Consider the following 27,585-nt stretch of genomic DNA (forward strand, 5'->3'; position numbering starts at 1 on the left):
TGAGCTTCTTAATTCCCTAGCCACCCCATCTTTTTGGTAGATTTATTGCATCCCACTTGACCCATGGAAAAATTTCCCCACCTGACTACCATTCCAAAGGAATCTATAGCATAAGGCCCATATCTTAGAGAGAATTCCCCTAGGAATCCATGCGAGGGTCATCCAATAGACCGGGGTGGCCTCCAGGACACTTTTAATAAGAACAAGCTTGCCTTCCCTAGATAGATATTTATGATATAGATGTTGAGTATCTTTTCTATATTTTTAATAAGCCAAGTCAAGTATTCTATTTTGTAACCCAGAGGTTTTAGCTTCTATCCTAGATATGTGAGTCCCTCCCCCAGACCCAAATGGGAGAATTGAAATCTTTGAAGAGCGTAATGGATTTCGTGCTCGGAGCATCTTGTTGCTATTAAAGTAGACTTGGTGCAGTTGATAGTCATTCCAGTGGCTGATTTGAATAGGGAAAATATATTCCTCATATTCATCAAGTCCCTAATGCCTCCATTGAAGAATATCAAGACATCATCCACAAATAACAGATGGGTGAAGATACAGTCATATGTGACTTTTATGCCATGCAATCTGCCCCTTCTAAATTCTTCTTTGACTATTCTGCTAAACCCTTCCATAATGAGGAGGAAAAGTAATGGTGACAGAGGGAATCCTTGGCATAGGCCTCTTTCAGAAGGAAAGAATGGGGATGCGCTTCCGTTTACTAGAAAATTGAATGGTATATTAGTGATACAATTCATAATCCATTTAATAAAATAAAAAAGAAATCCCAGGTGGGTTAACAACATTCTTAAGTACAACCAACAAACTCTATCAAAAGCCTTTGAGAGATCTACCTTGAGAATCATACCGTTGATTTTCTTAACATGCAGAGAGTGCAATACCTCCTGAGTTGTTCCCATAGATTCATGGATCTGGCGATCTTGTAGGAAGGAAAATTGGTTCAGAGATATGTGATTGGATAAGATAGGTTTCAGTCTGTTGGCTATAATTTTGGCCATGATCTTATAAATGCAGTTGCATAAAGAAATCAGTCTATAGTCATCAAAAGTGGTCGGCTTATCGGTCTTGGGGATGAGTGCAATGAAGGTTGAGGAGAAGGGAGCATGCATTCTATCGTTAAGTTTGGACTCCTCAATGAATTTGAGGAGGTCTGCACCCAAAATCTCAAAGAAAGCTAGATAGAACTCTATCGACCACCCATTTGGCCCAGGGCTCTTATCTTTCTTAAAACATTTGAGAGTGGCTTCCAGTTCCTCTAGGGAGACTTCCATAGTAAGATCCCTGGCATCCTCTTGTTCCACAAAGTGAGGAAAAATATGAGCTACTTGAATTATTTCATTTATATTGACATGAAGGGGAGCTCTGTAAATCTTTTTGAAATGAGAGGATGCCAGTGAGTCCAGCTGGGGGAAAGTGTTTACAGTTTGTCCTTGTCCATCTGAGAGTTTCCACATGGAGCTTATTTCTTTCCTCCCATTTGAAAATTTGTGATAAAATTTATTGTTATCATCACCCTCTTCCATCCATATTTCCTTTCTCCTCAGTTTCCAAGCTTCTTCTCAGTCCTTTAAGATTTTACCTCTGGCTAGATAGAAAGAGGTCATTTTTTGCTTATGTTTGATGAAGTTGTATAACCCCCCCTTATCATTTTCAAATTCTACTATTTCACTTCTTGCTTGCCTCATGGTTTGATCATCCTTGACCCTCTTGTTGTGTGCCCATATTTTAGAAAGCCTCTTCAGCTTGGTGAGATTGTGAGCAAAACCTTTAGCTATGTTTTCTCCAACATCTGGGGGATTTCTCTTCGAAAAACCTGTGACCATGCATATATAGGAAGCATCAATTCACCATGCCGAGCAGAATTTAAATCACCCCTTAGGCTTCACCTGCCAACCACAAATTTCCATATAAATAGGGAAATGATTGGAAATGCCTCCTGATCCCACCCATTGTTTATGGTTAAAGCCGTACTGAATTAGCTTTTCCCTGATCAGGAATCGATCAAGTCTATTGGAAAGACTATCATCCCCAATTCTATTACTCCTCCAGGTGGGTTGCAGCTTTATAAAGGGTATATCTATCAAGTTGTGTGCATCTAGAACATTCTCAAAGTAATTAGATAGGGGTTCTCTCTAAGCTCGATGTCCCCATGATTCAGAATGGTCAAAGGAGAAATTTAAATCACCTCCCATGATAAGGTATTCCTTTTGAAGAAGCTCAGAGCTCAAGAGATGATCCCAAAATTTATGCTAATGGTGGAAAGGCCCATACACATTGTAAAACTAAATCTCAAATCCTAGGTTAGATAAGAATAAATCCACCCCAATATGCCCAGATCCACCCCAACAGTTGTGGAGAATAATAGTGCGTGGGTTGAAGCCTGAGGCGATTCCACCAGATCTTCCATTGTCATCAAGGCCAAGAAATTTCCATCTGGGGAACATCAATTCTAGAAGGTGCATCATAGCTTCCCTTATTCCTAGGGTTTCCTATAAAAAGATGACATCCATCTATTCTACAGCTATCATTCTTCGAAGTGCTAGTTTTTTATCGGGCCTAGCTAGCCCTCTGTAGTTGAAGGAGACTATCTTCATGGGGGGGCTCCTTCAAAGGGGTCCAGGCTCGAAGTGCCACACAAATGGTTTCTTGTTTGCTAGAAGAAATCTCATATCCAGCCAGGGTATGTGCTTTGGAGAGAGACAAGAGTCAACGATGAGGGAGTTCATGGGAGAAGGGGGAAGCAATCAGATCTAATCCAATGTGGTCCATGGCCTATCTTTCTTCCTCGGATTGGCTCTGATATTATGGGGGGGAGGCCACAACTTAGATGCAGAAGGATTTACAGGAGGGGGCTCTAGGAACGAAGGGGGAATGGTAGCGAAAGTAAATGAAGGGGGGGCCAAGGGAGGAGGCCAAAGAGGAAGGGGGTAGAGAGAGTCCAACCAAGCTTTGAATAATGCTGGAAGAAGAAGAAAACTTACCATTTCCATTAGAGAGCAGATGAGAAAAAATTTCAGACTAAGAGTTCTTACTCGAAGCATCCATAGTCCCGACAACCTCCTTATCGCTTGTGAGAGGAGGAGACAGTGGCCGAAGAGATGGTCTACCTCGCTTCTTCAAGGTTGCTTGTGTGGGGGTCTTATTTTCAGTAGTTGGCTTTGTTTGTACCTCTAAGTCTATTCCAGGGGGTTGTTCTCCCATCTTTGATGGTGACTTTGGTGGGATCACCCTTCTAGAACCCCCTATGTGAGCCTTGCCATTAAGAGGGAAATCCTGAAATAGGTGCCCTACCTTATGGAATTTTTTACATCTGAAGGGAACTCCTTCATAATCCAATGTCTTCCCCCAAGAGAAATTTCTCCATTGGATAATGATGAGCTCCTATAATCTGTCAGTGGTATCCAAATGTACCAGGACCCTGGCATAGGCCATCTTCCCTGTAGTGAGGTAGGACTTTTCATGTTCTAAGTAAGCACCAAGTTCATTCCTAATACGTCTGAAGACGTCCTCCGACTAGAATTGTAATGCTAATCCAGGAAGATGGACCTAAAGGGAGCCAACTTCAAGTTGCTCTTGTTCAAGATCAAATAGGGAATTCCATCTACGGAGAAGCATCGATGCCTGTTCTATGTGTCAGGCAGTTGAGAGCACCTAGTTTGCGTGTTCGACCGTGGAAAAACATAGGGAAAACCATCCCTTAACAAAATTTTGGATGGAAGGAGGTTCAGCTAGGTGATGACCCCATATCTCAGTTTCCCATTGCTTTAGTTTTGCCGTGGTATAGTTGCGTCCCCTGATATGTCCCACCAAAACCCTATCTGCTATGTCCATGGAATCGCACAATTGAGTGTCCTCAGTTAGCCTAAGGAAGACCTCACAGGCCTTAGGTTTTAAACACCTCTTTTTTTTGTTGGCCTGGTGTTGGGGGGAAAAGTATCTAATGCAGAATGCTTCTATCCCTACTCTGAAGGTGATAGTACTCCAGCAACAACTGAATGCAAAGCTATTCAAAGTTTCTTCTTTATGAGATGAGAGAGGGAAGAAAACGATGATCTACTAACCATTATCTTGCGCTTATAGTCGATCCAGTCTTCACTCCTTGCTGCTTGCTCCTAGCTCCTTGCCCTTTCACCGGCCCAGCTACACATAGATCCTGTAAAAGCACAAGAAAAAGAAACTACAAGAAGCATACATCCATAATCGATTATAGGATTAGCATAAATCAAATGTACAAACATCTATTCATCATAAAGACATATGCACATAGAATAATCTCGAATACTTTATTGATAATAGAAGTAAAGTTCTGAGAGAGTTACAACCACAATGGACCCAATCCAGCAACACCTCCCAGCTGAAAGAAATCTCCTCTTCACCTCCTTTAAGCAAACACCCAATAGCTCTAATCACAAACCAACAGCACTTCCTTACTTGCACAAAATTCCAGCCTCCTTAGACATCATGAGAGAGCTCTATATATAGGGTTTTGGAGAAAGGATGAGTCATCTTGAGACTGGCCTGAAGCTGACTTGTGTCCTCTCCCACTTTAGTTAATCTTCAGCTCTTGAGTCCACTTGGAGAATCTTGCTTCCACTTGGAGATCAAGACCCTCTTACTCATCACAGGGCGAATTCCTTGAACCAAGTGTCAGTTTGGAAGCTTCCTGGGCAGTTGACACCTTGCAGAATGACTGTGCCACTTGGCCAATCTCGCCCAGCGCAGGTAGCCTTCATTGATTTTGACCTTCAGCGCAGGTACAAGGAGGAGCAGATGACATTCAGCGCAGATGCTCAGTGGAGCAGCTGACATGATCCAGAAATAGCCTGTTTTTGAGTGTTTTTGAGTGGAGAACTGATTCTCAGTGCTGTGGTTTGCATACCTTGTTCCTCTAAGGGTAAGAACAACATGTTTAGGGACTTTGGATCCCTCAGATTATTTACATTTCATGCTCCATGCTGTTAGGCACAAAAATGTCTATAACAGTTGCCCCTTAAAGTATGAGGTCGTTTATCGGGTGAAATGCTTTATTAGGAGGATCCGAAGTTCATTCAATCGGTTGAGAGGTGCCCTGCAATAAAATACAATACAATACATTATTTTTCATTCTGCTTTCATGATCTAGCTGAGGCGGGAATTCCCATGCTCAGCTTTATAAATTCATTTTGGTACATATAACAGACGACCGTCTGATGATAGACTGATAATTCTCTGCTGAAATTATCATCCTTTGAGTAGGATGATCATCTGCTGCAACAATGTACATATCAAATGTCTTTATATCCTGAATATATATCGCAGCCCGGATGGATGAAACTAGATCCGGGGTCTTCAATCTCGTTCGATCTTCACTCTAAGTACAAGTCGATCCATGTGAGAATTGCGCTGAAGTCGAACATGGAAAGACATCGCTTGATTACCGGTCAATGATGTAAACCGTTAACAAGCGCGAGAGGAATCATCAATAATGACGATGACCCTCAAGGTACTACAGTACAATTCACGTGGTGTGAATAAAGGACTTGGCGTCGAACACCACGCAAAATCTTCTGGTCGAAGGTCATTGATGTATACCTGTCGCCGGAAGTGAGAAACTTGCCATTGAGGCATGCAAGCTTCAAAGTACTGGGGGGGGTGTTCCTAGATCAACTTCTTGGATAATGAGCTGAAGTCGACAAGAAGCGATCCGTCAAAGGAGGGCCTTAATGAATCCCACATCAGTGACACGGAACGGAGCTAATGACTTTAGTGGAGGTGAAAACAATCTGTGAGATATGATTCAGGGTGGCGATCATGGGTGGATGAAGGATAATGTATGGCAGTGGATGGGACACGGTTGAATCTTTCTGAACACATCTCTTGAACATATAACGACACTAATGTGATGGATCGGTAGCATTACCCCAAATACGGATGGTTTGGCGAGGACCATGGTGATGAGACCGGTGAATGAAACAACCCAACCCGATGTGGTACGGAGGACAAAGTGTCATGTTCAAGAGCGACTTGCTACCATCAAAACTTCGAGTTTCTCCCAATTTTTCCCCAGTCATTTCTGACCAGTACCTGTTTATTTTTGTCAAGCTTGAGGAGGATAACATATGCTTGTTCTATAACCTGCCCTTCGGGCAAGCCCATCGCTATGTTTTAACGAGCCTAGTGATAGGGAAACTCGTTCTCGTCTAAAGACAAGTTTGTCGCTATTTAATCATTTTAACGAGTCTAGCGACAAAGACAACTCGGTCCTTTTCATTTTTAGAGAGTCTGAAAAGGTACAGAAAGTTAACTCCAAAATTCCTTTCTCGTCATCTAATCCCTTAAGTCCGAAAAAGTATAAAACAATACAAAAGGGATGAATTTTCGATAACTTTAATGAGCCGAATAAAACAAGCGCTTGACCTTTTTGTGCAATAATCCCTCAGGTCCAAAAAGATTAAAATCTAAAGGAGGGATAGCTCTTCCGGTCCTTTTAACGAGCTGGAAGGCCAAAACTCGGCAAACTTTTCATATTTTACGAGTCAGATGAAAAGAGCTCAAAGAAGACTCGTCTTTTGAGGAACGAGTGATAAACAGGGATAGCAGCGGATTCCAGGTACAGGTTGGAATTTTCCAATCACGATAGTGTCACAAGGATGGCTAAGTGAAATCACTCTTCGCAGCTGTTCCTCAAAATGGGTAAACAATCATATGGAGGTGAACGATAGGCCAAATGAAATGGAGGTGGCGGGTGCAAACACGACCAAGGCTTTTATGGCTAATAAATTTACGATCACAATGGTTATTTACCGGAATAGGTTCATTTTTTATTTAAAAATGAGCTTAAACTCTGGAGGAAACATTGCTCACTGCATATATTTATTTTTTAATGAGCATGAAGACCGCGTTAAAACTGCTCAGATCTTGCGTTTATTTTTTAACGAGCATGAACTTTGTGCTAAAACTGCTCGATATACCAGTCATAAGATAAGAATGTCTCCTGAAAGATCCCATTTTTTATAGAGCGTGCGCCTTACCAAAGCTATGCCCTTTGGAAAATTTTGACCTTTGCCCCTCATCCTTTCTTTATGCAAGTTCAGAAACGACCAATCCAAAAAGCAGATAAATAACCGCTCTTTGCTTGCACTCCAAAAGGTTTGCATGCCCCCAGGTATAAAGTAAAATTTCAAGGCTGCCCCTACTTATCCGATAAAACATTTGTTTTAAAGGGTGAGGCTTGCCTCTTTCTGGTTACCGAAAGAATGGTTTCGTTTGTTGCCGCAAATGAAACTCTTTCTTCGGCGATGTCTATCATTAGGTTACTCAAAGATGGTTACTACTTGTTGCAGCAAAGAGTCCCCTTCTTTGGGGGCTGCCCCTACTTATCCTCTAAAACATAGTTTTAATGGGTGAGGCTTTCCTTTTACCCAAAGACGGTTACCATTTGCTACCGCAATAGAATCTCTTTCCTTGGTAGCCTACCTTTTTAGACAAAGATGAGTGACACTTTGTCAGACAAGTAACCTTATCAAAAGAATCCTATTCTAGAACAACCCCTCTTCCATCCACGGACGAGGTACAGACTAGTCATATTCTTTCGCATAAATTCTACTTTATACCCAAGGTTTCTTCTGCCCGAAGCAGACCAGGATGCATGCCCCCTGGGTTCCATTTCTATCTTTTCAAATCACTCACATTCATCGGGAAGGAGGACTGGGGGTGGAGACAATTCTTGGGTGAATAGACCATTGAGGATTGGTATTTGACTATTTGCAATGCATGATCCCGGAAATGAAAGTTGGTCTACGAGCTTGACCACCCTTCCTTCGTGTGGAAAACACATTACTCTAAAGAGTGAGGAGACTATAGCTCCCATGCAATATATATAGTCACGTCCAAGGAGTAGGTTATAATCCAAGGGTCCTTGAACGACCATCACATTCATATTAACGGTCTTCCCTTTCAATGTAACAGGCACGTTGGGGAGGATCCCTAATGGTCGACTAGTTCCTTTATCAAAGCCCGAGAGATTTCTCATCTCAGGCAAAAGCGCCGAGGAACCCAGTGCTTTCCAAGCAACAGAGGAAAGGATACTCACAGATGCCCCTTCATCAATGATAGTTCCAACCATCACCATTCTATAAATTTGGACTATGATTCTGAATGGTATACTGGCTGGTAACCGGGGTCTTCCCAGTTGGTTCCAATCAAAGGACACAACCAGGTTGCTTGGTGGTGGGACCGAATACACGGCCGGATACGATCCTGACGATGTTCCTTCCTGCGATAAAGGAATGGGTGCATTTCCCTGATCCTCATCAGAATCTGTGTTGACGAAAAGAATCTGGATGGTGTCATCCTTATTCTCTTTCGTGAGGGTGTCATTTGAAGATGAATCTTCAGTGACAGTGTCATTTGAGGATGAAACCTCTGAAGGAAGAACCGGTTCAACTGCCGTATCGACCTTTAGACTTCCATCTGGTTTGGATTCAGTAGGTTCATTTTCAATGACTGACTCTTCAGCTGACCACTTGGGCGGGCCAGCTGTATTTTCAACCAACGAAGGACTTGGCACGAGTTTTTTGTATCCAGGAGGAAGTATTACCGGAGAAACCGGACGATCTTCCAAAACTCTCTTCGCTTCGTCTAAGAAGGGACAATGGTGGATGGCGTGACCGCCTTCACATAGTCTGCAGGGGGATCTTGCTCCCCCTGTTTGTCTTGAACCTTCACTTTCGCTGGTTGACGGTAAGCAATCAACATGGCTATCAGAGGTTGATGCTCCCGAATTGTGCAAACGAGGTGACCAGTCCCTTAGTATCTGGGGAATACAGGGACAATCTCTATGGAAGTGGTCTCCTCTACATATGACACATGGCGATTTAGGCCCGGTCTGTGCTATGTGTGGGTTTTTGTTAGATGTCTTTTGCTTGCCCCCAGCCGCCTTAGGCTCCTTCTTCTTCTTCTCTTTCTTCTTCTTTTCCTTCTTCTCCGTGGGAGCTTGGCTTTTTCCAGCATTACCTTTTGAAGATGAAGGATCAGAGGAAGGGTTAGAGGAAGTAGAAGGCTGGTGGGATGCTCTAGACTCATCTAACTGTTGACTCGACTGCTCAGGAACCATGGTGTTCTGAACTACACTAGTTGAGAATAGCCAAACTGGAAGGCCAATTGTCAGTCCTGGAAGCGACAATGTGGCCATGTGGGGCGCACCAACTTCTCCCCAAGAGGAGAATGGACTAGGACTTCCATCATGTGGAGTTCCTTGGTTGGGGCGTTCCATGTTCTCAACTTTAAGATCAACGCGGGAATAGGAGGTGATTATGTTCCGTTTAAAATAAATTTTATAACGACGCTTAGACACAACTTGCTTTTTCACTTTTTAAGAGTCGAGAAAAAGCTAAAGATGACTCTAGTCTCCTTCAATGTTTTAACGAGCCCGAAGTGACAAATGCTCAGATGGACTTTTTCAGTTATAGAGTTTGAAAAAGGCAAAAAGAAATTGTTCTAGAGTTCTAGGCAGAGGGTGTGCCAAACTTTTCGCAAAACCACAGAATACGTTTTACGGTACGAGTGGTCGATCTTCGTGAATGCTGTGTTCACTGCATTGCGATCAGTAGGGCGGCTGACACAGTTTCCTATGGATAAAGGCTTTGATCCTATAGGGGTCTCCCAATATATACGCGACGGTACGTGGGACCACAAGTCCGTATTGATACTTATCGCTTCACCGTGGAGGAATCACCCAACCACTCAATGCTAAGATATCACGTTTAACGACGCCGGAACACGTCTCTAGCTTAGACCTCTAGATGTTTGCGTTATGTTTCAATGCGTTGTTATGTAAATTCAATTTATTTTAAGGTTGATCTTGTTTAGCAGTTTGCCTTTATGGATCACCACGAGATGTATAAAAACACTCCTGAATGCAATCTAAGATGATAAGCAAGCTTTTCAATCTTTCAACTTTGAAAACCTTAACTACTGAGGGAGAAGGAAGATAACACCTTTTCACACAGATCATAGAGCACACACTAATGCACTTTCCTAAATCAACATGCAAATTGTCATAATGTACATGCACAATGCAAGTATTTCTTTTCTCTTCCTTAATGTTTGATGAAATACAAAAAGAAAGTTGTTGTATAATTTCGAATTCAATTTCAAGCGAAAACAAACAAGTTTGTCCAAAATCGAATGACACCTTACGATTTACTTGTTTTGACACTCAGAAATATGTAAATTCAAACCATATAACGAAAGCGACAAACTCAATTAGCTATGAACAGCAAATAAGCTAACTCTTAAGATCATAAACGACACTTAATCACAGGTCTAGATCTAAGAGGTCAATGCAAGACTGGTTCACTTTTGTTATGGGAAACTGTAAATGACATAAGAAATACAAAAGAAAAAATACAGTTTCTTTATACAATTGAGCCGGAATAATGACAAAGGAAGATGGTTTCAGATAGGCCTACTAACTGGCAGCAAACAGCAAAAACAACAGTGAAAACAAATCAAGACACAGCAGGAAACCCCAGGAACTCAAGCCAAGACTGGTCCAGCGCAGGTGTAACACTGCTTGTTTGACCTTCAGCGCAGGTAGCCCCTTTGGGAACTGCGCTGAAATGCAGACTGCTAGTGTACAGCCTGCAATGAAGAATGAGACTTTCGTCCGTCTTGGTTTCCGGGTCACAGATTGCTCAAAAATTCGCAGTTTTTGCTCAAATCAGAAGCTATCAGTCAAGGACACACTAAGGGATGTAAAGGAGGATGAAAAGATATAACTAAGAGCTTATTAGAGTCCTTGTGGATCAGCTCTTCAAATCATAAACTTGCTCAGAAACTGAGCCAGAGTAGTTGCCCTCTACTTTGTGTTTGATAGATTCAAACACAGTTCGATTCGGTACTCTCCTTGTTTATGAAATGAATAGCAAGAAACACAACAAACTACCAAGATCCTATCCCCAGCGGAGTCGCCATTTTGTTGGGGGGGAAAGTATCTAATGCAGAATGCCTCTATCCCTACTCTGAAGGTGATAGTACTCCAGCAACAACTGAATGCAAAGCTATTCAAAGTTTCTTCTTTATGAGATGAGAGAGGGAAGAAAAGGATGATCTACTAACCGTTATCTTGCGCTTATAGTCGATCCAGTCTTCACTCCTTGCTGCTTGCTCCTAGCTCCTTGCCCTTTCACCAGCCCAGCTACACACAGATCCTGTAAAAGCACAAGAAAAAGAAACTACAAGAAGCATACATCCATAATCGATTATAGGATTAGCATAAATCAAATGTACAAACATCTATTCATCATAAAGACATATGCACATAGAAGAATCTCGAATACTTTATTGATAATAGAAGTAAAGTTCTGAGAGAGTTACAGCCACAATGGGCCCAATCCAGCAACACCTCCCAGCTGAAAGAAATCTCCTCTTCACCTCCTTTAAGCAAACACCCAATAGCTCTAATCACAAACCAACAACACTTCCTTACTTGCACAAAATTCCAGCCTCCTTAGACCTCATGAGAGAGCTCTATATATAGGGTTTTGGAGAAAGGATGAGTCATCTTGAGACTGGCCTGAAGCTGACTTGTGTCCTCTCCCACTTTAGTTAATCTTCAGTTCTTGAGTCCACTTGGAGAATCTTGCTTCCACTTGGAGATCAAGACCCTCTTACTCATCACAGGGCGAATTCCTTGAACCAAGTGTCAGTTTGGAAGCTTCCTGGGCAGTTGACACCTTGCAGAATGACTGTGCCACTTGGCCAATCTCGCCCAGCGCAGGTAGCCTTCATTGATTTTGACCTTCAGCGCATGTACAAGGAGGAGCAGATGACATTCAGCGCAGATGCTCAGTGGAGCAGCTGACATGATCCAGAAATAGCCTGTTTTTGAGTGTTTTTGAGTGGAGAACTGATTCTCAGTGCTGTGGTTTGCAGACCTTGTTCCTCTAAGGGTAAGAACAACATGTTTAGGGACTTTGGATCCCTCAGATTATTGACATTTCATGCTCCATGCTGTTAGGCACAAAAATGTCTATAACACCTGGTCCAATCATCAGGTAAGGGTTGTGTTGTGACCATCAACAACCCCCTTTTATTAGTGTTAGCAATAACATTAATAAATGGGGACCCTTCCAAAAAATCAAATCTTAGCATTTATTGTTGCCTTTTGTTTTTAGAATATAACAAGATATCAAAGTAGAACTTGCTAAAACATGTAAATTTACCTTTTCATACTCCAAGCGCATGAAACATCACAAACTATGCATTTCCCTACAAAAAGCGCTATATGACCACAAGACCTAAGAAAAGCTTTATAAGCGGAAAGTCTCGAAGATTAAGAAAACATTTGAAAAACCCACTTTTAAAATGATATTATCGCATCACAAAAGATGACAGCGGGAATCTCTTATAAAAGTAACTCGAAAATGTGATCCATGAGAATGGGCGATCACAAAGTCTTACGACCTCATCGCAATGTAAATTCCAAAATCCGCGATGCTACTTTATATAAAATGCCCAAATATTGTGAAATGCGATAAGCCTCTCACAAATCGTATATTGCAGCCACACGACGAAATAATGGTTTTTAACTATAAATAGGTTTTGCGATATTGCGATCTACGATATTTCAAAGAAAATCACAAAATCGCTTTTATCGCAGATCTAATGGCTCAGAGTTCTATGACAATACTTTCCATCATTTTATGTAAAGTTATGAACATTAAATTTTAACTTAATAGTCCATTAGTGGTCATTTATTAAAAAGCGATTCGGATCAAGGTAAAGGACCATTCGACGCAAGGTGATATCTTTGATATGATTGAGAAATTAAGGCTTTCTCATCACCTTATTTTTGTCTTTCTATTGATGTTTCTTGTATTCATTAGCATCTTTATCATATCCTTGCTCTCTGCTTGCGAATTTTCAGGAAAAGTACGCAGACCATAATACATGACAAAATGGGGAAGAAAGGCAAAGCACCTACATCTGAGAAAACAGAAATGACTCCATTATTCATAGACACCACTTGTACTAGGGATGTAGGGATATCTACCTGGAAAGCCATGTAATAATTGTTAGAAGAGGAAAACCCGAGAATTATCAAGGTTACAGCTACAGTAGATGTATGTAGCTCTTCTGAAGCATACCTAACTGAGCTTGCATGCTCATTCCTACACTGTATTGCTGTGAGGCCAAAGATACTCCCCTACACGGATATGGTGAAATGGATTATAGATCACGGAGACATATTTGATAGAGAGTTCAAGATGGCTAATCACTGAGTCATGGGGTCATTTGCCCCAAATAACTTGAGACACATGTATCACTTGCGAGAACCCTAGGCTAGCTACAACAAGTACTTTGTAGAGAAGTTTTCCAAGGAGAACGAAGACATGGTAGAATGTACAAAGCACTAGTTGAACAACGAGGAAAGTTTAAAGAAGGATAAAAATGGTATGTATGCCACTGGCTCTCTTTCTTCTCCTTATTGGTTTGCCACTACAATGTTGTGTAGATTGTTTGGGAGACCAGACATCAATAGGTTTTCATCAGAGTAGTTACCTCTATTAGATGTGGCTACCAATGCCAGCATAATGGATTGGGCCGAAATTTTATCAGATAATTTAGCCTATGTTATTTTAGGATATTGAACTAAAAGAAGTTTTACTTCAAGGGTTTATCCTCTATTCTTTTGGAGTGCCTATGTCATGGATGCCATTTGTTTTGTCCCCAATTTTCCTATTATGGGATGGAAGTGGATGGCACAAAATCCTCTTCCCATTCAGGTTTATCACAAAGTATTGTGGGAATCCAATTTCATCCCACATTTCTACAAAATTTCTCATGGAGTTATGCTCCCTATTCATAAAATGCTCTACAATAAAGACGCCCCAAGATTTTCTCGAGAAGCTGAAGTTGACATTCTACCTGTGGGAAGGTGGTTTGGAGAGGAGTTGTTCACATACATCAAGGTGTTTGGTGGCATTGCTTCACCCCATGTGCTCCCTTTTTACGTTCCCGATAAACTAATGGCCAGGGAAATAGCCTACCAGACTTGTGGCATTGGGGGAATGAGCAAAGTGCTGAATGATTCTAAAAAGGCCATTTGGCCTCCATTTCCCGTAGTATGTGGAGCTTTTGCATTATTTGACTTAGTTCATGCTTTTAAAAATGTTGATAATATAATATGTTTACAACTACAAAAGTTCTCGGGGAGGGAGTATGATCCCTTTGGTGTTGTAAGTAATTTTACTACAATGGTTAAAATAAAAGTGTTTATCAATGAAGAAGATTGCTTTTATGATGTCTTTCTGCAGAAGAACACTTTCATATAGGTTCTACATATGGCATGAATTTAGTTTAACCAAGAAGAACTTCAAAAGTTTGACAATTATAGAAAACAGAGGCTAACAAAGGTCCCTTTGGACCAATTACTCATTGAACCAATAAGGGAGCCTACTCCTAGTGTTAGCATAAGTGGTAGTTCAAAAGAAGAGAAGTTTAAATCAAATTCCGAAAAAGAATAAGTTGAAAAGTCTGATGATCAGTCCAAGAGTGAACACAACAGAAGTGAGGGGTCAATTAAAGACACAGCTCAATCTACAGAAAAGCCTGACCAGCAGGTTTTGTCCCCAAAACAAGCTGAAGTTCCCACTCCCCTTACAAAGTCAACAAAGCCACTTGTAGTGGATCTAGAAGGTGAATGGGAGAATTTTAATAAGTTAATAAACACTGAGGAACAGAGCACAAAGCCACTGACAAACCCAAGAGAGACAACCATAGAAATGGTGGTAGAAGGGACTATCAATACTCAGGAAATGGAGCATATTCCTGTTGCTCTATCGTCTAAAATTGTACTAAAGATAGAGGATATTCCTCCTCTAGATGTATTTTATAGCCTGCAACATTAGGTTGTTGTTAGGAGGCAAAGAAAGAAAAGAAAAATAGATGCCATGATCACTCCATAGGATGAACCTCTGGATGTTGTTTGGAATGACCTAACTATAGACCCATCGGAAAATATAACTAGGCTCTCTCAGATCATAGGAGCATACACTTTGGCAACAATTGATAAAGCAATAGAAATTCAAGTGCTACTAAAAGAAAAGGAGGATAGGATTTTGTTTTTAGATAACAACTACAGCAAGTCAGCATGAGTCAAGAACCAAAAACACAGCTAATAAAACTCCAACAAGACTTCTAGTAGATGCAATTGCATCATCAAAACAGTTTGGCCAATGAAGAAGAACAATTACAAGATCTGATAGAACTGCATAAGGAGGATCCCAAAATTAGGGAGTTTATCACAGAAGCACTCGCTCTTAATGCCCAACTCTTGCAATAGGAAGAAATACTCTGCCAGAAGATCTCGCAATGGAATTCCCATTGTGAAACGAGCGATAATATTACAAATCAAATCGTAGATTTATGACTTGATGATGATTTAATTTTTAAGAAGGTTTTAGACTTCTGGAGCTGGAAAAGATCAGAAGAAGGGAAAAGAGTAGAATTTCCCATAATCAATGAATCACACAAACAAATGTTATTTGTGAAATGGGATTCCCAGCTTAAAGAAGTAGAACAGGCGATGGAAGAGGTAGTGATAACAGCAAACAGTGTCATTGAGTGCATAAATAAAAATCTGCACAAGGCTAATTTGGTATTAGAGACTACCCCGAGCTTCCTCCAAAAGGCACAACAACTTCAAACGAAGTGGAAACAAACAGTAGAGGAGAAGGCAGAGGCGATTAGAAAGGTAAATAATTTAAACTGGGACACATACTAGCAGTACCTGGGAAAGCCACATAGCCAAAGGATGACCCTGAAATGCCTCATAACGTCTACCAAGAAGATAGTGCCAAATCTATCTAATGTCGTATTTATAGGAAAATAAAGAGCTGAAATCACCCAATCGACACTCTTGAAACCGATGCTGGACATTTGCAATCTAAAGGATCAGATACAGGATTTATCATAGATACAGTTTTGTTTTGTTTTAGTTCATTTTTTCTTAAAATGAGGTGAGTGGTTTAAGCCTCCTCATCTGTTTTTGTAATATTTATTTTTAGATTTAATTAGAGTAGTATTTAAACCCCTCTCATGCATTTAGAGAGGGGTCCAGAGTTTTATCAAAAACAATTCTTCAGAACGTGCAATTTTCCACCCACTGAGAAGGTTTTGATAAAATGAATGGAATGAGATTTATTTTTTATATGAGTTTTATATCTTCTAATCAAATGCACTTTTGTACTCTTAGTGGATGTTGAGTGATTTGAAGATAAATCTATATTGTTGTAGCTCATGAGTAGAACTTATTACCAATGGTATTTTTATCTCCTGATATTTTTACTTACATGCCAAGCGATAAATTATTTTTAGTTATTGATATATGAAAGTTTGAATGTTTAGTTGTCATGTTTCTCATAATTGTTTCGGCTAAATTTTTATACGAAACAATAATCTTTAATGGATTCTTTTTTCGTAGTTATTGAATGATTTTCATTATCAATTGTTGTTAGAAATTATTTTAGATCGCATAAGTGAAACGTTACTCCCAGGATAGCTTAAAGTTAGGTGTTTTATTTCATTAGAATAGATTGCATATGATAGTTAAAGGATAGATTAGATTTAGAACAAGCATTCACCCCATAAAACTGCAAAAAAGAAAAACATCATCCCGTTAGTACGCACATCATAAACAGATTGGAAAACTGGACCCATCCCTAGTCAGAGCCACTATTCCAAACAAAAAAGGAGTTGCTTTAAGGTCCGGACCAGGTGGTTATCCCCCTTGTTGTAGACTCGATTTTTTGAGCCTTCAACAGGTTGCTGAGAGTCAGTCGAAGGGGGCTAGTTCCAGGTATATAAGAGTCTGGGTTAGGCATCGAGGTTAATACACCAAATAAGGGAGGAATTCCGGTGAGGTTACTAGATGAGGGGGCATGAAGAGGTAGCGAGGGATGATGGAGGGTAGCTTGAGACACATGATTGAGGTATTGAGTGATCGAGGAGGCCCGAGAGCCAGCCGAGGGAGGGAAAGGGTTAGGTCCCACTGGAAGGGTTTCGCTGCTAGGGTTTGGAGGATGATCCACAAACTAGAGATTAGAGGGAAAAAAAGTTTGATTCATGAGGTCAGGTAGGGTGGGGCTGATCTCCTGGAGGGTAATAACCAGGATTTTTCACCCTGAGATAGATGGCAGCGCTTTGATGGCCTCGGAGAGTTCACAATCAAAGGAGAAGATGTCTATCGGTGATGAATGAGGATGTGTCCAAATAGAGATTTCCTCCAAAGCGTCCGCTAAATAATCAACTATATCTTCCATAACTATCACTAAAAACCCATGCTAGCTACCTTCGAGGTGTTGGGGAGCCCGTCATTGAATGACCCAGAATAGTAATGAACAGGGAGGGGCACGGGAGGCTAAACGACTAAGAGGATGTGTTAACTACAACCAATTTTCGTCATAAAAGGAAAAGTAATATCAAAGGCATACGAGCAAGTAAGAGCGCCAGGGTATCATAATGTTAGCTATAAATGTGCTTTGGGGACTTGCAGGAAACCCTCAACCACAATAGAAACCTTATAGAGATCCCTGACTCCATTTTTTCATCCCAAAAAAAGAATCACCACCTTCAAATCCTCACTTACGAGTCGCCCTTTCATTATGAATTATTTTCATTAAGTTAACATTCTCAAAAGTCAACATCATTTTTAGAGTTTCAAGTTTACACCCACATGCACCTAATATTGATATCACAACCTAAATTAGTCTTCATATTTCAATGTTATAATATTAAAAAATAATTTGAACCTTATTATTTTTAATTTAAACATGGAAAATGCATGCAAATTACCTCTTATTCGTTAACTTTATCATTTAATATAGAACTTGAATTAGCATTCATGTTTAATGAACATAAATGGTTTTGTGTCCACCCCATGATTATGTACAACTATTTAGTTATATACATATCTATGCTATTTATGCTTAAACAGTACGATGGCCATCATTTGTATAGTTATCTTAAGATTAATATAATATGTATCTCAATGTGTTATCACATAAAAATTGATCCCTTAGTCAAAATTTTTAGGACTATTAAACTATCTTTTAGTAGTATGAATTTTCCACATTGAAAGTCACTTTTGTACCATTACCTCATGAAAACATCTTAATAAACAATTTTGTTAATTTATTCCCATTAACATAACCCATATTTTATTATAGATTAATAAATAAATAAAATGTTGATTTATTTCCATTAATTTAACCCATCGTTTTTGATTACGGATTTCTAGAGCGGGATGGCTGTAACGATGGATACATGTGCGTCAACGAATCCCATGGGGAAAGAAGCTTGTGGAACAACATATCAAGGAGCAGCGACGGGATACAGAGACGGCAACCTAAATGGTTTGACAAGCATAGGGCGTGTGGGAAACAGAGATGGAGTGCACACGAGAGTGACGATGAGCATTTCTACAGCCATCATTTTCGCTTCTGTTCAGCCCCATGGTCAAGGGATCATCGACGTTCATAGAGCTATATGTGGCGACATATATGCGATAGACCTAGAAGTAAGGGAGAACATGCTTTTCATTTACCCTATACATAATCCAGAGTCTAGCTATGCTATATTTGTATGGACATTAAATGGATCTGGGACAACCTGCCCCATCACGAAAGGTGGTAATATCCACAGATCTGTTAATGACCTAATAGATCAAGTACTCAAAGGACCAAACAGCCCATATAAAGTCCAGATCTAGAGGCATGCAAGTGCCAAGACACCCTTCTATCCTGACTCGCCGGCCCAAAACGCAGAAGAAGGCCTAAAAGGCAAGATAAACAGAAGAGATCTAGTGGTTTGGAACATGATGTCCTAGGCAATAGATTGAGGTCATTCTTAGATGGATCCATACCCTACAGTGATGGATCTCACACAATTCTTCATCAAAACACCGGAAGGCAAGCATTATTACATAAGGCTTTGGAAGGGTTGCAGGATCTAGGATCTGAGATATAAAATACAGAGCCTTCTTGGCATACCAGTACATGAGAAAAATATGATCTACATGGGAAACAACTTATAGGATAACTACAACCTCCAAGATTATAACATAACTACAAACTCGACCATCATCATCAATCTCCATCTATGGGGTGGATGCTCTGGAACTAGCTCCAAGAACACAGGCTCCTTCAAGGACATAGTTAAGGGTAAAAGGAAAGCGCAGACCAATCTTGCAATGGCCCCTAAACTTCGAGGGCCCTACATTGTAGAACAAAAAATTGAGAATCATACTCTCACCATTGCAATGCCCGAGGTAAATGCATTGTACTCAGATCTATATTCCCACTTAGTTATCTGTAGATTTAATGGGTTTTAGCATAGATCTAAAATTCTGCACCATTTGATTCATACTACATGGACACCAAACTAAGAAATTTACTTATTCCCAAAGGGATTTTTTATAGTATGATTAAATATAGAATAGGAAAAGGAATATATCCTCAATAAGGGGCCATGGTTCTGGGACAACACGGGGCTTTTCATCACCCCATGGTTTCCAAATTTTTACACCAACATAAAGGTGGTATCAAAGATGCCAGTCTGAGTTAGGTTGCACAACCTTCCATTACAGTTTTGGCACCACAAGGTATTAATCGGTATAGGGAACACCTTGGGAAAATCTCTAAAGACTAATGAAGACAGACTCACAAAGGGAATATTTATCTTTCCCAGAATATGTGTTGAAGTAGATCTTAGCCAGGGACTACCAGAAATTATAACACTTAACCTCAATAATACACAATGGATACAACCCTTGGATTACAAAAACACAACATTCTGATGTTGTGGATGTCTACAAACAGGCCACCTTATCAGTGTTTGTCCACAGGAAAGAAACATCCCCAAACGGAACAAGCAACCACAGAGGAAGCCTAAACGATGGCAACATACAAATCCATTGGATGAATAATAAGACACAGCAGAGAGTACATAATACAAAGCAGAAGAAAGAGGAAGCCCCCAGTAACCCTTTGCAGCAACAAGTTTCCCAGACAACAAGAAAGGAAATATCTAGCAACAAGAGAACTCATGGATCAGAAGGATCTGAGAAGGACAAGGACATTCCCATAACTATAATAGAAAATCAGCTATCAATTGTAACTGCTACCCCCAACACTAGAGGATGGCGAAAGGTGGAGAAAAAGAAAGGGAGAAAAGAAAAGTTTTTTTTTTTTTTTTTGGTTTCTGTGAAAACCGGAACATATCATCTGCATATGCTCTTTACGAATTTTTACATGGGAAAAAAATTAACCCATCGTTTATTGAAATAACCAAAAAAAACCCTTTAGTTAACTTATTTTCATTAAGTTAATTTGAGGAATAATTTTTCTTAGGTTATCTACCCATAATTAATGTCATAAACCCATTTTATGACCTGTTTCCCATATTTAACGAAAATGTAAGAACAATATTAAAAAGTTAAGGTTGGATAATATTGATTATTCTATTATTTTTACCCTATGAAGTGTCCCTATTATTTTACTTTTTAAGGACTACTTATGACCAATTTCTTTTCTCTTTAATATCATTTTTTTCATTACGTCAACATTTCCCTTATTTCCTTGAAACCAAAATAGTGATCCAACCATTAAATTATCTTTCAACCAAAGGGAGGAAATCTCACCAAAGATATATGATTACTAGGACCCTACACTACATTAGGCAAGGGGAACCACATCATTTTCAAAGCCAGCGCTAATACAATAAAATCATGTGTTTAGATATTGGATCTCTTCTTATTTCATTACTCGTCATTTATATTTCTCTTATAATGTTGTATTTCTTGTTTCAGATTTACAGAAAACACAAGTAATTTAATAAATTTATCTCCTCAGATGGACAATAATATATTTCCCTATCCTCGATATATATCCATTAGAATGGTACTCTATACTAACATTTATCTTAGAAAGAACATAAAAAAATGGAAAATCCACTCGCGCTCTTATCAACATTCAAGTGCTTAGTTGTGCCCTTGTAGGTAGGCCTATTATCAAGGAAAATTTTAAGGATGGAAAATTTTCTTGAAGTTTAAAACATTGGCGAATCTCACTAATCCCTAATATGCAAATTATAAATGTTTATTGATATATTTGTAAAATTAATCAAATTTATAATTATTTTATATATAGTCTCTCTATAATGTTGGCGATTTTTAAGGTAAAATAATTTTATATTCTAAAATTTGGGCGAATCGTCTTTTATAAAATTGGAAATTGGCGAATCTTTTTTTTGGAAAAATCATGGAAAATTAGCCCACTGGGCGAACATTAGCCCCTAAAATTTTCCATGCCTATTATCTCTCCCATCTCTCATTGATTTTTAGGGTTTTGTATACCCTTAGTGGAATCGATTCAAAATTATTATTTTTCCTCATAAGACTTGGAAAAAATAAGACCACGAGTCTAGTAATAATCCACCAATAAGCCCTTTCTAGAAAATCTCTTTATTTTATATTTTATAGCTCTATTATCCTTTCCATTTTAAGCTAAATTTCCAGAGAAATTTTCTACAATATGAATCTATTGCGTGTATATACATATATATATAGATATATATATATATATATATATATATATATATATATATATATATATATATATATATATATATATATATATATATATATATATATATATATATATATATATATATATATATATATATATATATATATATAGATATATATATATATATATAGATAGATAGACATGGATAAAAATTTAAAAATTTTCTCAATTTCTCACCAAATTATTGTTAGAAAATTATATATTAGAGATCAATGGAACACATAAAATGTTGCAGAAATATAAACACAAAAAACAAATAAAAAAAGAGAGACACACACATACGTGGTTCACCCAATTTGGGCTAAATCCGCGGAGAAAAAACTAGTCCTTCCTTTATATTATCCAGCAAAATGAAGAGACCCAACCTACAACCAACTCATTGTAATTTCCTCTTCGCTCTCACACAATATCCTCTCTCTTTCTCACTCAGAATACACATATCTCAAGCCACAGTAAAATTACCTCATATATAGCAAGGGGTTTCCTTATATGGGAAAAAAATCTATATTAAACATAACTTCTACCATGAGATAATCTTCTTAATGGAAGGCTCAGATCGAATACGAAATTACAATATTTTACAAGGTAATTTTACATCTATTTTTAGCATCGCGAGCGCTGCCCCTAAACCCTCGTTGTCGCCCCCCCTCGCTAGACCGCCATAATGGTGATTGAACAATAGGAAACATTTCTACCCTATTATGAGCTGGGGTCCAATGTGGCGATACCTCTCAATAAAGAAACGATCTCCCACTTGGAGACTCATGATAACAACTCCACTGCTACTTCATTTGTTGGACAATGACTATACTTTGTACATAGATGTTTCTCATCTTCATCATCATACTTTAAGACCAATTGAAACTTAGAGTAATCTTAGTTTCTCCCTGGTTACAACTTTTGTTAACATATTTGTAGGATTGTAGCTAGTGTGTCTCTTTTCTAGCTTCAATTGTCCATCTTCAAACACTAACTGTATGAAATGGTACTTGAGTTGTAAATTTTTAGTCTTCGAATGAAATGTTGAGTTATTTTCAAGATGAATGGTACTCTGGCTGTCACTGTATAACATGCCCAAGTCTTGCTTCTTACCCAATTCATTCATAAACCTTTGGAATGAAATCATTTCTTCACTAACCTTTGTAGTAGAAACATACTCTACTTCCGTCGTTGAGAGCGCAACAACACTCTACAATTTTGAGACCCAACTGACAGTTGCTCCACCTACACTAAACACATACCCTATGGTGCTCCTCCTACTATCTCTATCACCTACCATATATGCATCAACATATTCCTATAGAGAAATGTTTGAACCACCAAAGCATAATTCTTGATTTGTGGTACCTCTCAAATACCTGAGAATGCACTTCACTACCATCCAATGTTCTTTTCCTAGATTGTTCATGTACATTCTTACAACTCCCACTCCATGTGCAATATCAGGCCTTGTGAAGACCATTGCATGCATTAAGCTTCCAACTGCTAATGCATATGGAACTCTAGACATATAAGTCATCTCTTCTCGAGTCTTGGGACACATCTCCTTACATAGTTTGAAATGGCTAACCAAAGGTATAGTAACTAGTTTTGCATTCTACATATTAAATATTTTAAAAACCTTTTTTATGTACTCACTTTGAAACAATGTTAATTTGCAATTGTTCATGTCTCTAGTTATTCTCATACTAAGGATTTGTTTTGTAGCACCCAAATCCTTCATTACAAATGAATTCGCCAATTTTCCTTTGAGCACATTGATTTCCTACATGTTATAACTTGCAACAAGAATGTCATATACATAGAATAAAAATATAATATAGCTTCCATTATTTTTCCTTTTGAGATAAACACGATGACCAAAGTGACATCTAGTATAACCTTGTTCGGACATAAACTTGTCAAAGTTTAGATACCACAACCCTGGAGCCTGTTTTAAGCCATATAAGCTCTTCTTCAACCTGCACATTAGTTTCTCCTTCCCTTTGACCTCATATCCTTGTGTTTGATACATATATATCTCTTCATCGAAATCCCCATGGAGAATGGTCATATTTACATCTAACTGCTCAAGATGAAAATATTATGTTGCTACTAGGCTTAAAATAGTTCTGATTAAAGTCATTTTAATGATAGAAGAAAATATTTCATCAATGTATATACCTTTCTTTTATGCAAAAAGCTTCATGACGAGTCTAACTTATACCTTTTTCTACCCCCATCTTCTTACTTCAACTTGTAAACCCATTTATTCTACAATGTTTTTTTGCCCACAGGAAACTTAACTAAGTCCCCAGTCTGGTTATGTACCAAGGATTCCATCTCTTCTTTTATGACTAGCTCCCACTTCTTCCTGGTTTCTATGTGCACTTCTTGTTCATAACATTCTGGTTCACTAAAATCAGTAAACAATACATAATATAATGAAGGAGAGTATCATTCAGGGGGTCTACTTATCCTCGTAGAGCTTCTAACACCACTTTCAGGTGTTTGAGGTAGCTTTTTTTGTTGTGGTTGCTCTTGTTGTTCTGGTTGTTGATCATTATGATTTTTAGGCACCTTTACCTATTCTGTGATTTCATCAACCATTGTGTATTCTCTATTTTCTTTTTCCTATCTCTTTTCCTACATTTGATCCTTATATAAAACCTTTTCATTGAATATGGCATCTCTACTCCTAATGATTTTGTGTTTTTCATAATCATAAAAGCGATAACAAAAATCATTAACACCATATTGAATAAATGTACATTTCTTTGATATTGCCTCAAGCTTTGTTCTATTCTTTTATTAATGTGGACAAAGGCTTCACAACCAAAAGTCTTTAAAAATGAGTAGTTTACCTCTTTGTCTGTGCATCCCTCCTTTGGAATACCATCATCCAAGGAACTTCAAGGCCCTCTTTTTATTAGATAAGCGATAGTATCTACAACATCTGCCCAAAATTTTAAAGGAAAACATGCATGTAATCTCATGCACCTTGTACACTCAATGATTATCCTATTCATACTTTCTAACACATAATTTTCTTTGCGTGTTCGTGGAACTATCTTCTCTCTATGAATTCCATGTTCAAAATAGTACTTATAAAACTCTCTATTGCAAAATTCTCCTCCATTGTCTGATCTAAGAAACTTCAACCTTTTTCCTGTCTTGTTCTCAACCAAAGCCTTCCATTAATGGAAAGTATCAAACACATCCGATTTATTTCGAATATAATAAATCTAGGTTTTTCTGGTTGCATCATTAATATAAGTAACATTATAGAGGAAGCCACCAAGAGATGATACCTGAGGAGGTCCCCATATATATGTATGCACAAGCTCTAATTTTTCACTCTTATTTTCTTTCCCAACTCCAAGGAATTTGGCTCTTTTGTTTTCCATAAATACAATTCTCATAGAATTCTAAATCAACATGCTTCAAACTTGGGAAAAAAATTCTTGAGTGAAGAATCTACATCCCCTTCTCACTCACGTGTCATAGAATGTGATGCCACAATGTTATATCTACTCCTATAGAGGTCAAAGAATTAATAGAATTCAAAATACCATTGCATAAATACCATGTACCAACCTTTTCTCCTTTTGCTATTACCAGGGCTTGTTTAGTGACCTTCCAAGTTTTATCTGTAAAAGTAGTTACACAACCTTCACCTCCCAACTTCCCTGTTGAAATTATATTTTTCTTCAGATCTGGAATATGCCTTACCTCCTTCAATAGCCATTGGTTTCCATTATACTATTTTACAAAAACTTTACCCATTCTAATGATTTTACAGGGTTTATCATCACCCAAACAAGCCTGTCCAAAATCTCCTTGAACATAGTCATGCAAATGTTTCCTATCAAGTGTGGCATGGAATGAGGCCCATGAATCTACCACCCAAGCATCAATAATATTTTCTAATGAAATAATTAAAGCATCTTGCAACACATCACCTGTCATATTCACTTCATGATTGTTTTCTTGTTATGTGTCTCCTTGTTTTCCCTTCTGAGACCTACAATCTTTCCTCATGTGTCCTTTCTTCCCTCATTTCTAGCACACTATCCTTGATATAAACTTGGATCTGCCTTTCCCTGACTTACTATGATATCCTGGGCCCTTTCCTCCTTCCATTTTTCTTCCCCTAGTCTTTGTAGTCAAAGAATTACCTGATGTCTCATCAGAGATTTTCCCTCGCATTCCCTCACTACGGATTGCACCAAAAACATCGTCAAACTTTAAAGTAGTAGATCTAGAGACAGTTAATAATGGCCATAACTAAACCATTCCAACTTTTTGGAAAATGGGCACAAAAATAACAAATCCCTAACTTCATCATTAAAATTTACCCCTATAGAACTTAACTGACTCGTAATTGTATTAAATTCATTTAAATAATCAACAACAGATCCGCCTTTTGACGTCTTCATATTAAATAAATGCTTGATAAGAAATACCTTGTTTGAGGCTGAGGGGTTTTCATATAAGTTGGCTAACGTTGACATTAAACCCTCTATTGTGATTTCCTTTAAAATATCAAAGGCTAACGACACTACTAAGCACAACCATATTGTTCCATGTGCCTTTCTATCGAGAATATCCTATTTTGCATCTGTGATAGTCATCAACTTCTTTGTCTTTCTGCACAATGGTAGGTACATATCTTTCTGATACAAATAATATTCCATATTCATCTTCCACAACTAGTAGTTTTTCCTATTAAACGTTTCGAACCTAAACCTACCATCTTCTTCCATTTCTCCCACTTGAACCAAGAACCATTCTCTCCTACGAGTTTATTAACCAAATAGACCATCGGATCTGATACTAGTTTTTAGAAAACTATATATTACAGAGCAATGGAACACAAAAAATATTGTAGAAATAGAAACACGGAAAACACATAAAACAAGAGAGACATATATATGTTTTCCACCCAATTTGAGCTACTTCCATGGAGAAACAATAATTCCTTCCTTTATATTATCCAACAAAATTAAGGAATACAACCTACAGACAATCCACTATCATTTCCTCTTTGCTCTCACACAATCTCCTCTCTCTTTCTCATTCAGAATACACATATCTCTAGCTGCAATAAAATTCCCTCATATATAGTGAAGGGTTTCCTTCTAGGTCAAAAAACTCCAAATTAAACATAACTTCTACTGTCATATCATTCGCCTAATGACTAGCTCAGATTGACTATCAACTTATAATATTTTACAAGGAAATTTTACATCTATTTTTTAGCTTCAAGGGAACTAACCTGAACCCTCATTTTCACCCCCCTAGACTACCCTGACAGTGATTAAACGATAGGTAGTGTTGCCACTCCGTTATGAACTGGTGTCCAATGCGGTGATACCCCTGAATAAAGAATATGGTTACCTCTGAATAAAGAAGATGATTATCTCTGAATAAAGAATATAATTAGGCTCCACGCCCAACAATTAGCCTCTTTTGGGCTGTTAGATTTCTTAAATCCTCCAAGCTAGAGTAGACTATGTTATTTGTAGTTGGATATAACTTACATAGAAATTCATTTTTAGCATTAAATGTAATTTAGAATAGGAAATAATATATTTATTTCAAGTACTATTATTTATCTACTAGCTTGAATGTTAGCTACATGTTTATTTTGGTATTATTATTTATTCTTTAATTTCTAGTAATAGTTTTAGTTGAACACATCATACATTGACCCAAATCACATATATAAATATAAAAAATGGTTCAATTACTCCAATATAAGAGTTTATTGATAAAATATTGTTTGAAAAACATATTAAACCAACTTGGGAAACAAACAAAAAAGTCGTTAGCCTTGGGAGTAGCCACCCACATAACACACCCAATCCCCTATGTCATTTTAAGGACGCAGAGTTATACAGAAAAATTCTTTACTTTACTCACAACATGCCCCAATTATTTAAAATATTTCCAATAA

This window comes from Pinus tabuliformis, chromosome 2_2, assembly GCF_031772625.1.
Source record: "Pinus tabuliformis cultivar Carrire ecotype Pingquan chromosome 2_2, CPIR1, whole genome shotgun sequence".
NCBI classification, from domain to species: Eukaryota; Viridiplantae; Streptophyta; class Pinopsida; order Pinales; family Pinaceae; genus Pinus; species Pinus tabuliformis.